At 24.3% G+C, this 12,465-nt stretch overlaps 1 protein-coding gene across 1 annotated transcript in view; it reads left to right on the forward strand.

The window, feature by feature from the left end:
- Positions 1-2,681: 2,681 nt before the first annotated feature.
- Positions 2,682-12,465, forward strand: part of LOC132930089 (lachesin-like) — an 85,424-nt gene continuing 75,640 nt past the window's right edge. The window contains exon 1 of the mRNA XM_060995758.1: positions 2,682-2,812. The gene's annotated coding sequence lies outside the window, so the exon portion shown is untranslated. The remainder of the gene's footprint in view (positions 2,813-12,465) is intronic.

The raw sequence follows: 12,465 nt of genomic DNA on the forward strand, positions 1-12,465 counted from the left end.
AGACTAATTGCAATTTTTTAAATTATTTTCTTTGATAATCTATCTGGTATCTTGAGTACCGACTACCGAGAATATATAAACTAGGTATATAATACGCTTAGTAGCTAGACTTAATAAATTATTAAAATAAGTACCTAGGACAAACAAAGTATAAATCCGTAATAATTATATACTATATGCCATATGGTATACCTATCAAAATAATATAATCATGAAATAATTGATCTTACTTAATGTTATTCCAAATATTGTGCATTCTTTCTTTGGGTTAGTGGTTTTATCAAGCCCTCACTTTTTATATTACTTCGAGTTAGTCTTGTAAAAATGTCGCTATAATGAAATTTTATATCTATAAAAAGTGACCCATATGGCTATTATTTATTAGTATTGATATTAGCAATGACATATTCCTAATGTGCGTTGTGCTATCGTCGAGCTTCTACAATAGGTATTTGCTCACTATTAAACTGCAGTTGCATGATTAAATACATTTCTAGTCTCTAGATGTTAGCACGTTATTTTCGTCGCAACGACATATTGATATTTTTGTTTATACGAAAGCTACCTCGACACATTGATGCACATAAATTGCCTATACAACACGCCGGCCAACGTAGATTTAAAATATTATTACTAAAAAAATATATTCAAAATGGCAACTTTATTTTCAAATTGGACACGTAATAATAACTTAGCTTTATTCAAATCAATATAATATATATATTTTATTTAAAATTATTCTATTTTTATAAATACATTTTTAATAAAAATAAATTAAAGATTATATCGAATGTTATTTTAAAATTTTCAACAAACTATTGATTCAAATATTTAAAACGTGTTTACTCAAATTTTAATTGTTTAGGTTAGAAATTCTTTACTTGCATTACTCATGAAGTTGGTATAGATAAATCTTGAATTATGATTAGAAATTCTATAGATACATAATGTTGGAAACTGTTAAATCGTTGTGGTACATAATACACATTCTAAATACTTAAAAGCTTTAGTAAAACAAAACTAAATAAATAAACTAAAAATAATCGCTTTATTCTTTGAAATGACTTAAACCCTTTTATAACATTTTCTAAGAATTATTAACATTTAAATAACTAAATTGTCCAAGAGGATTTTAAAAGTTTATAATCATTATCATTGAAGTATATTTTTTATATATTGGAAAAAGTTATTAAGTAAGAGAGTATTTTAATTATTTTAGCGATGTTTTTCCCAAAGTCAAGGAATGCAATATGAAATAATATCCTATAATTAAACTGTCAAAGTTTTATGAAAAAAAAAAATTTGCTTGTAATATTTAAGCTCCTTGTACTTTTTTTTTTATATTTTTGGACCTTATTAATCAATCAAATTCTTAAAACTATAACACCTTAAAAAACTAATCCGTTTAACGATGGATTATAATAACTATGATAGATACATATCAAATACACTTACAAAAATAAATTAAGTAGGTTAAAAATATTTATTAAATTTATAAACGCGAGGGTGGTATGAGTAAGTAATAAATATGTAAGTATAGTAAGTAGATTTCTAACAATAGATTGTTTAATTAATTGGTTTTCAGTTTTTGGGTTTTATTAAAAAATTTTTTATACTAATTAATACTGAATGTTTTTTGTGGTGAATCAACTTAGGCGATTTATATGATAAGAGGAAAAACTTTGACTAGTACACCCAAAAGTCCAATTTTCTTATACTAAGGGAGAAATCTTGGAATTTGAAGGGGATGTTATTTTTACAGCATAAAGGTTTCTTTTTAAATTCGTGTGTGATATTTTAAAATTATTATAGTTCTTATAATATTGTTTGTCGAAAATTACATAAAATGATGAGCATATTATTTTTGTTGATGTAAACAAATATACAAATATATACGTTTAAAATTAATTCATACAATCAACATTACTTGTTTGCTTAGGGATGTATTACTATGTTCGCGACTTTATTTAAGTATTTATAGTTTATTAATAAGTTGGTTTTACGTATGTCATAACATTGCATTTTAAAGTTCAATGTACACAATTGAAAAATATTTCATTTAAGGATGTTTTATTTTTATTTTTATCTTAAGTTACGTCTCAGGTAACAAAGTTATTATTTTATTTTTCACAAGTTGTTTGCATCCTATGATTTGGGATGCAAGTAATTCAACTATTGATAATAATTTTGTAAACTTGTTGGTAATGCCATGCTGGGTGACTAAGTAATTTAATTTGTTTGACGTCCATATCACAGTCGATAACGTGCCATGCGTTACAGTAAAAATGATAACTCTATAATCTATATGTAGTAAAGATTTTGTTAAGGTGGTAGCAGCATACGTAGTTTTAACAACACAAATATTATAAAGAGTTAAGTTTATGCAAAGAATATATATTTTGGTCTGCAATTTTTTTTTTTAAATGGTAATAGATCATAATTTTATATTAGTTTATTCTTAACATGATATATACATAATTTTTTTTTTGTATCAAACATGTTAAAAAAAAAAAATTAAAAAAATAAAATAAATACATTTTTAAATTTGTCTCATCTTAGGTATCATCAGGATGCAACTGTTCCGTTCGTTCTCAGGAGGAGGGGGTTTTTGGCGGCGCGAGGGCGTGTTTACGTGTAGGCGGCGCTCGCTCCGCCGTCGTCACATGGCCACAGCGGCAAGTTGTACATAACCGCCCGCAGTGACGCCCGACCGTCGCAATAGTGTGCTAGTCGGTAATGCGCTCCGCTATCCGAATCTTTATCACGTCACGTGGTCCAAGTCGCGCGGATATCAAATCATGGAGATCTCGAGGTATGGTACTCGTTTGAATTGTATTTTTCAATGCGCATATACGACGATGGCTTTGCGTTGTGGATAATAAATAGACGACACTCTTATTATAGGTATATTATTATACTGCGTGTATCGATATAGTGATTACGAAACCGAGTAATAATATAATATCATATTGTTATATCGCATAGAACATTATTTTAACGGAGCCATGCAGTCATCTATGCGGCTTAATCAAAATATGTGTACGAATATTAATCCGCGTCATTTTGTTTTTTAATTATCTCTAATTTATCGCGATAATTATAGAGAGATCGACCGATAGATAGTATACAATATTATATTATACCTACCATCAATCATGAACATTTTCAAATATGAAACAAACAATATAATTGAGAAAACAGTTGTTTGTGTTAAGTAATATTATGTTATGTTTAGTATAATTTCAGAAAAAAAAAAATTATATAAAATATATTATTACTATAATAAAAAATAAAAATAATTACTGTAATATTCAGTTTATAGCTTGGAAAGTCATTTTCTTAATTTTTCTTGTTTAAATAAAATACATTTCCTATATCCAAGATAATATAATATAAAAAAGCATCAGTAGATCGTATACGAAATTTCAAATGACTATATTCTCTATTAATATTTATCAATTGTTGTAAATTGTTTTCTGTTGGCATTGAAAATTAAAAAAATGAGCGTTTGTTGAATAGTTATAACAAAAATGTCTTATTATTTAAATTATAAAGTGACGTTCTAGAAATAATAAACAAAATAATTTCATTATTCTTCATAGTATACTTATAACAACGTTATATTATAATATATTTTTGTGTAAAATCTAAGTTAGTTATGGAATTCCCAAGATCCATTAATAAATATTTACAGAAAGTTTGTTTGTACAAGGTTTTAAAATATATATATATATATCTATATTTAAAAAGATAAATTCAATACAATTAAAATATTTTAACATAACACCAGCATTTAATTATTTAATGTTTATATAAAAACAACAAAATATTAATTTTTTTTAACGTACAAAAATATTTATGAACAACTTAAAATGGTTTTATAATATACATAAATATTATATTCAGCATGTAAAATATTTATTCTAAATTTTATAAAAAAAATATCTTGTTTTCATACGTTAAAAGTTAAAAAAAACACAATTTGAACTAGGCCTTATTAAATTATATATATAAATATATAATGTATTTAAATTGTAGTTAATATTTAAAAAAAAAATAAAAATCTCTTAGTAAGATTCATTAAAGATACTGAGTACTGCGGTCTGCGATATTGCAATAATGTTTCTCTATTTTTTGTACTTTGCAGTAAGTAACAAATTTTATTATTTAGGGTAGTGACGAAAATCTGAAATCTTATTTGTAATATATATGCTGAATGATAACTAGATGTAGATCGTAACTACTTTTTTAAAGTAAATATTCTCAAAATGTTATAAAAATAATTATTTATATTAATTTATTTTTAAATGTTCGTTCATAATATTGTATTTATCAGATTCGAGCATGAGCATATAAATGTTAACTATTATAATTTATTATTGTGTCTATATATTGTAAATATAGATAATATAAATAACCAATTTATATTTTTACATTTAAATGCACATTATGCTAATAAATTCTAATCTTATTATGTTTTTGTACTATATTTATATTTTTGTTTTAAATAATATGAGTAAGCTTTTTTTTAATAAACTGGATAAACTATTAGTATTAGAAATCTAAATACGAAAGAAGTTTTTTCTTTTTCTTTAATTAAATGAACATAATTTTAATAGGATTTTGTAAAACTATTTTTTATAATTACAATTTAATTATTGTCAACATACATATTATCTTATATAGAAAATTAATGTAAATTGTATTTTGGTTTAGCGTTTGGAAAATGCTTATTTAAATTTGAACTATAAAGGTTTTTATAGCACTATAGTCGACGATAATCGATATATTTGTTGAGATTTTTTAAATTTAATGTTTGAACCGGTAAATCGGACAGACAATCATTCAACTGGGACAAATAACAATTATAATTTGTTATGCGGGTAGGGGACCCCATCTGGTCTAACGGCGATAAGCGATTTTTCTTACCGAATTATTCTCGTCGTTTTCGGGGCGTCCGAAGAAAACGATGTTGAAATGTCATCATTCTTCCGATGTTGTGGTGTCAACGGACAAACTCAATTTAATCCGTCGACACCGTCTTTGTAGTAATTCCCAGCCTTGAGTTAAACTTGTGTTTCCCCGCGTGTCTTTTGTGTCTGTGTTTTTCACGTCACCATTGGAAACCACAAAAATGTGTAAACTAATAATAACAATAAAAGACGAAAAAAAATATACCCACTTAGGCTTCTCATCATTGACGTTGGGTAACGTGTCTTTTTTTTAATATTATTTCTTTTCCTTGCCTTTTGTCATTTGGGGCAATGAGCTTGACAATAGAACGGCTTATCTGTCTGGTGAAAATATTATACGGCACCAATGATAAGAAGGCTGAGGGTGTATACAATGTCGACGGTATAACAAGATAAATTCTTGGTTTACGGCTCTTTTGTACCTTAAACAGACTCAATAGCATTGGGGTGGAAAAAATATTAACACATTTTGGTTGAGCGGTTAAATTTTGAAAATAACACTTAGTAATGCAAATGTAGTGTTTAAAAAAATAAATAAAAAAATGAGTACGAGTATAATTTTTAAGGAATATAAGACTAAAAAAGAATCAACATTAATAAATAAATAATTGTATTATTATATTATTATAAAAAAAATAAATCGTTAAAACATTTAACCTCATAAATTAAAAAAACGTACATTAATACCTATAATTTTAAATTACCTAGTTTGTTACAGTTCATGATTTTCTAATTTAATTCGCATACTATACTCTGTATTTATGATACAAACTAGTCGTATAAATATTAATTTTGATGCACTCAAATATTAAAACGTTTTAATTAGTAACGATCGTACCACTACATGGACCTAATAATATGATATCAAAACGGTGCAAAAATGATATAATTTTCAGAAATATTTAATTACTATATCTTTATGAATATTTAGTACCTGTCATATTATGTCATACGTGTTTAATCAAGGATAGTATACTTACGAGGAGTGATTGGTTGTTATTTGATAATTTTTGATTTCAATATCTCGTAAATGATCGTATTATTATTTGAGCACTTTATACATTTTGTATCTACCTAGTTTAAAACGAGATGTTGGGTGTATATGTGTGTGAAATTTGCATTTCTGAGAATACGTTGATTCTATCAGTCTATGTTGTATGTGTATATATTTATTATTTCCACGATTGTAGCCATTGAACATAATATTCTACCGTTTACTGTATGTTGAAGGCAGACCATTGTGATTCATATTTATTATTGTATGCATTGAAAATACTACATAATAATAAGAAAAAAACACATGCGTATTATGTTCAACGGTTATTCTTTACGCTTAATCTCAGTACTTGAAATTGGAATATAAATCGTGCTTATTGATATTTGTTATAAATACAAGTCTGCCCGAATAATTCGAATTTAAAGGGGAACAAGAAAAAGAAATTCACGTTATGTATTTTTTGAGTTATTTAATTATTTGATATAGTTTAATAGGTTATGTATAGGTTTTATCTTATATATTATAAAACTAAAAGTTTCTGGAAAAACTTAAGTTATCATGATTAGATTAGTTTGAGTTATAAAGAGTTAATGGTACTTTCTTAGTAAAATAAAATACACTTTTATATATATTATTAATTATTATATACCTCATATGAAATCAAAACACTTTATATCTATTTAGTGTGATAGTATAATAATGTATCTTTTAACAAGAATCATATTTCATCTTTGTTATTAAATAATTATTTGGTATAGTTGGATAGGAATCTAGGATCTATGTCTAAGTCTTTAATTTTTAAGAGTTAGATATAATGGTATTTTTTAAACGTACTTCTATTTTTAATATAAAACAGTTTTCTGAAAAATAATATATATCAAATATTGTTAGCAATTTATTAGTAAATACTAATTTTTTATTTTTTTATTTGGAATTATTAATTTTTAATGAAATAAAAATAGCTGTTCAAAAAACGAGCATATACATTTTATCGATTTGTTGTTTATTTAATACTTTTAAATATATGTGCCATTTTATAAAAAAACTAATTTTGGTATACTCTTTTAAAAAATTGAAAAAAAAGTTTTTATTAGAGTATACTATACACAATTAGATTTTCGCCCTGAAGCCTGAACTGATTCAATTTTTACCAAGATTTTTCAGCATTTTTTGGGATATTTTATTATTTTTTTAGTTGTACGATATTAAATTATAAATGCGAGTAAATTATTAAAATAAATCGTTTAAGTTGTTATTCATAATCCAAAGCGTATTTTGATAATATTTGTGTGAGTATTTTGTATTTATGTTTTTTCCTTTGCACGATTTATAAAAAGTCACTTTATCTATCAGTTAGCTTATAAAATATATTACGATATTGTATGCATAGGTATTATTATTATTATGTCAATATTTATTCGACGTGTTTCTTATTTGTATTTGTGATAAAAAATTGTAAATTGTATGTCGATTAGTTGATAGTAACTCTGAATACGATATATTTATGTTCTATTCTAGAGGAAAATCCCTACTATATAATACCACCGGTAACACTATGTTACGAGACGTTTGGGACTATGAAAAAATGTACATAATATTTTCCGGAGCTTTTGTTGTGAATGTGCAGTTCGTTTCATTCGATGACTCCCCTCGAGAGAAGACGTATAATTTCGAGTATCAGGTGGTTTGGCCCAGTGTAATTCATTATACTACTAAGACTTATAGTTTAATTTATAATATTTTAACGAGTATGAGCTACTATTGTGTTATTTTAATAATTTTTGAATCGTAATTTAAACATACATAAATAAGCATATACTTATAAAAAAACATTGCTAGACAAATTAATTATGTATTTATTTAATTCGTTAATTTAAGTTAAAAAAAATAAGAAATAATTTTACTTTATTAAATAATAGTGACATTTTTTCTTATTATTTTTAAATCCACGATTAAGCATGTTAAGCAAATTTAATAAAAATATGTATACCTACAACAATTTTTATTTAAAATTAAACATTTTAGAGTAATTACCAGAAAATATATTTGAAAGAAAGCTTATCCTCCGGAAGAACCCTACTATCAGATTTAATTAGGTTAATTTTTTTTTTAGAAATTACAACACCAACGTTTCTTTAAATATTGAACTGATCTATTTAGTAATGTTATTGTTGAGAAATTTCAAACTAATGTGCTTTGAAGAGTTTGTAATTTTCTATGGCAATTCATATAGATTTATATTTATATATGTTTATTTGATTGCTATTGAAATCAATAAAATAATATAGTACATTCAACACTTCGATAGTCTAACGGTTATTTGTTTACAATAAATGTATAATATACAATTAAAAATAATACTTTCGTTTATTTTATTATTGTTTATTATTTAACAACAACTATTGGCGCCTACTTTTAAAACAAAATATATTTTAATGCAAGCGTTTATATTAGAAAAAAAATTAACTTAATGTTACATTAAAGTTACTTAATTTTAATTGATCAAAAACTGCATATTATGGACAAACATTTAACTAAGTTAAATTATGTAAGTAAACATTTATCTTTAAAAAAGTATTTCGTTATTTAACTTAATTAAAAGGAACTTAACTTTAAATTTTCGATTTGTTAATTTTCAGCTGTTGCAAATAAGTATAGTATAATATTTTTTATAGTTTATCACTAGGTATAAATATGTATAATGTAAATTTATATATTGTCAAAGGAATGCAAGACCATCATCTTAGACATCTGAGTTAAACATAAATGTAGTAGCTAGTTGTGTTGTGTATTTGTGCATCAACTATTAGTTTTATAATAGTATACTATAGGCTTTATAGATAAAGTGCACATAATATAATATGAATTACAAATATATAATTATGTAAATTTAATTTTTAATAAATATCATTGTATAATACAGCATATTTTTAAACGAGATTTAATTTTTTAATATAATATAATAAACACTGATTGGTTAATTTGATGTTATTTTTTAATAATGTATTATACGATTTGTTTTTCACGAACAATTTTACTTAAGTACAATAATATCTGAAGAGATTATCATTGTTCACAATGAGTAAATTCTTGTTTCGAAGATCCGATGGTATGAATGAAATAGATATAAAAGTTTTGATTTGTGAACGTATTATACCGGCGTGTATTAAATAATTTTTATTTCTTGACAGAATTGTGATCAATAAACTAAAAACAATGAATAGTATTCAGTATTTATGTACACATAACTTTGAAAGACATAATAAATTTGCTTATGGTTATTTTATGGTAACATTAATTACAAGTAGAAATAATAGATATCATATCAGAAGACTAGTAGGTTTTATATCCTCAATCGTATACAAATAATTGATGTAAAGTTATCAGATAATTTGGTATTATCTAAAATTCTAACTATCAAAGTTCTCGTGTTTTAATAATAATTTGATTTATGATTATTTTGGTAAGTCTTAATTTAATCAATAGTTAACACTGTCTTAAAACTAATATAAATTGCATCCTAATATTATTATACAAAAATACGATAGACTATTTTAATATACCGACTTATGCATATATCTTTGTACCGATTATTTGCATATATTCTGTTTTCATTAAATAATTAGCTCAATGCGTGGATTTAAATTATAATCACATAATTTCCTATACACCTTATATTTTACATACATATTCTTACATTAGTATAATTATTTATTTGATGTATTCAGTGTTTAATAAATTATACGTATATTATGTTCAAAAAATCTATTGATATTTATTGATATAATTATCATCACAACTATAAGTGATATACGCAATTTATTATTGTTATTACTTGAGCCTCAACGCCAATTATTGGAATTAAATACAAGTCTACACAATTTTATATATTACTTTTTGTATTTATCTTTGACTTGAGCTAAAAATTGACAGTAAAAAAAAATATATCATTATAATAATTGTATTAGATGATTTTGTTTTGAAGTAACGAGTTGTTGTCTGGTATTTTCCGATACGTTTGGTAATTGGTAGACTTTAGATATAGCCTATAAGTAAAAGAAAAAAATGGAAACAAGTCAATTTTTGTCATTTTGAGGTGGTAAAGCTAAACAAAAAAACCCTTAACCTGTCTTGTTATGTTTTTTTTTATTTTAGAATTGTACACTAAACTTGTTGAAATAATAACCACTGTCTAATGATATTTTCATTTTACCTTTCAACCATTGTTACACATCATCTGAAATTCAGTTTTTTTCGATTTTGTTTTGCCAATCGTTTTTTTTTTCAACATAAGCAATTGATTTTTTAGTATTTCTTCAAATAGCTATCTTCACAATGATTTTTATTTTTCCAATGAACCACCATATATCAAAAACTACAGAGTGAATTGTTAAATATGATATTTTATTTATTTATTTATTTTATTAATTATTTTTTACTTATTCGAATATTTTGGTGTTTGAAGTTATTTTGTATGCACATAATAATTTTGATTAAAAGGATTTTTTTTTTGTAAAATTATTTTATAACAATATTTTAGAATTTATATATTTTTAAGAGTTCATAATAAATTGAAATGAAATAATGTATATAGGGTTTTAAACTGCATTTAGAAAAATCAGAATTTTAAATAATTAAAATGTTTGTGTGCATTATATATTATTATAATATTGTATTCATTTTTACTGTGGCCAAACTCGTTATATATTTTATACTATCTATCCATAGTTTTATAAGTTTGAAGTAGTTAGGTATATGATTTTCACTGTTTAAACCTCAAAATAAACTTAACGGACATTTTGTCAAACTAAGTCTTTAGCTTGGTCAAGATTATCGTTTACCTCAAATGGGGATTTACTGTGGATTATGGCTAAACTATATTATGAACTCTGTTGTAGAATAATAACAAACTTCAAAACATGACTAAAGAAGTAGCACAGTTTCATAAAAAGTTTTCAACAGATAATCGACATGATGCGTGAGGTATTTTGTTTTAAAGTTACATTGTTGTTTTTTTATATACATGTATAATAATTTTCTAATTTACCTTAAACCAAATATAGGTTTTATATTTCAAAAATTGTATCATTAAAGAGGGTGACTGTTGTTTTATGGTTTGTTTTATCAGTCTAGTGGTCAGCTAATTATTAGGTGTTGACTGTGAAAATGGAAACACGAGTAAGATTACAGAGCTGAACATAGGTTCTAAATATATGTAAGATAATTACAGGATGAAATTGTACTCTCCTTTATTGAGACAAATCTTTTTGTATAAAACAGTTTCTCATTTGATTTTCTAAAAGTAAAATAAAATATCGTAAAATGTGTTTTAAATAATTATAAAATAATTTGTTTTTATATTAAATAAAATTCAATAACAAACTGTTTATTTATATAATATTAAGTCTTAGGAAATCAGAGAAGGGTTCAATTTATATTTTATTTGCATTTTTAGTGCTAATGGTTTTGATTTTGTTAATTATTAATTCTCCGTAAATTTTCTCATAAGAATTTTTTTCCTAGGTGCGTTATGAAATAAAAAATGTATACAATTTTCCGATTTAAGTGACAGTAAATGGTTGTGACGTATTATCTGTCAAACCTTTTTAAAGCGTTCATGACCATTGATTAATTCTTAGAATATTCAACAGATATACTAACATACGTGCATCAAAAAATGAGATAGACTTTCAAAATTTTATTTAGAATATCTATATATATTTCATAAATTATTTTCAATTTTATGGTACTGTTAATGGGATTCCAGTCGTCACGAAGATAGTTTAATTAATAAAAAAATATTATAAATGGTATCCCATTTTATTATAATAGTTATAATAATTTTATAACTGATTGATGTTATTTAATACATATATCATATATGGTTTTAAACAATACACACCTTGAAAAACTAAAAATCACAAATAATAGTATTATTCCATTTTTATTGAGCACACCAAAGTCCTCTAGTACTAAGCTTATTTTTAATGAATTGGGTTTACAATAGTTCGATAAAATATTTTTTACTAATGTATCGTATTACTACTAGTATATAAATATAGGCATTTATTGACCAATGTGAAACATAATTATAATACTAGATATAAATGCAACATAAATATTGTTTCAAGTAGTAATACTACTTTTGGTTCGCAATGTACACTAATGATAGGATCAAATGTATGTGAAAAATTGAATATTAATTTATTTAACTTCAAAAGTGCTAAGGAATTTAAATTTTTCTTGTATAAAGTAGACTTTGGTAATATCAGAACAAATGTTATATTTGTTTGAATTATTTTTATTACTTATTTGTAATTCTGTTACTAAATAATATTATATTGTTTTTAACTTCCTGTGACATAATACCATGTACACCTAATTCATAAACTAAACTCTACTCTCCCAATACAAGCTATGCTTATAAGGAGTGTTGCATATTGTTTATTTGTCCAAATTTTTATGTGTATTATGCACCTATGTTTGCAATATAAA

Source organism: Rhopalosiphum padi, chromosome 4, assembly GCF_020882245.1.
Source record: "Rhopalosiphum padi isolate XX-2018 chromosome 4, ASM2088224v1, whole genome shotgun sequence".
In the NCBI taxonomy this organism is placed as follows: Eukaryota; Metazoa; Arthropoda; class Insecta; order Hemiptera; family Aphididae; genus Rhopalosiphum; species Rhopalosiphum padi.